Here is a 422-nt window from a genome sequence, read left to right as displayed (position 1 = left end):
CAGACACACACCAACATGATTGACCTTCTTAGTCTAACAGAACAAGGTGAACTATTCCTATATTTCATTAATCAAATAGATCACTGTAATTGTAATACTAAGCCTAGTTGCTCTTAATACTTCTATTTATACAGTACTGTTATCTACAACTTTTGAAAAAAAGGAAAAAGGAGAAGAGAGAGAGGAAAAAACGATATTTTTTCCTTTTTGTTTTTTAAATTTTCGTTCTCTGGTTGTTGCCATGTGGCAGTTTATTTTATTATCGTCTTAAGTATACAATACAAAGGATACACTTGTAAGAATATAAGGCATAGAAGACCACTTAGACAGCGGTTTAATGGCAGCAATATTAAACCTAGATTTGCATGTTGAAGTTGGTGTACGTTTGTGTGTGTGTTGATTTTGTTGTGTCGCGTAAAAGT

The sequence above is a fragment of the Penaeus monodon genome, chromosome 28 (genome assembly GCF_015228065.2).
Source record: "Penaeus monodon isolate SGIC_2016 chromosome 28, NSTDA_Pmon_1, whole genome shotgun sequence".
Lineage (NCBI taxonomy): Eukaryota > Metazoa > Arthropoda > Malacostraca > Decapoda > Penaeidae > Penaeus > Penaeus monodon.
This window is presented reverse-complemented; position numbering follows the sequence as displayed.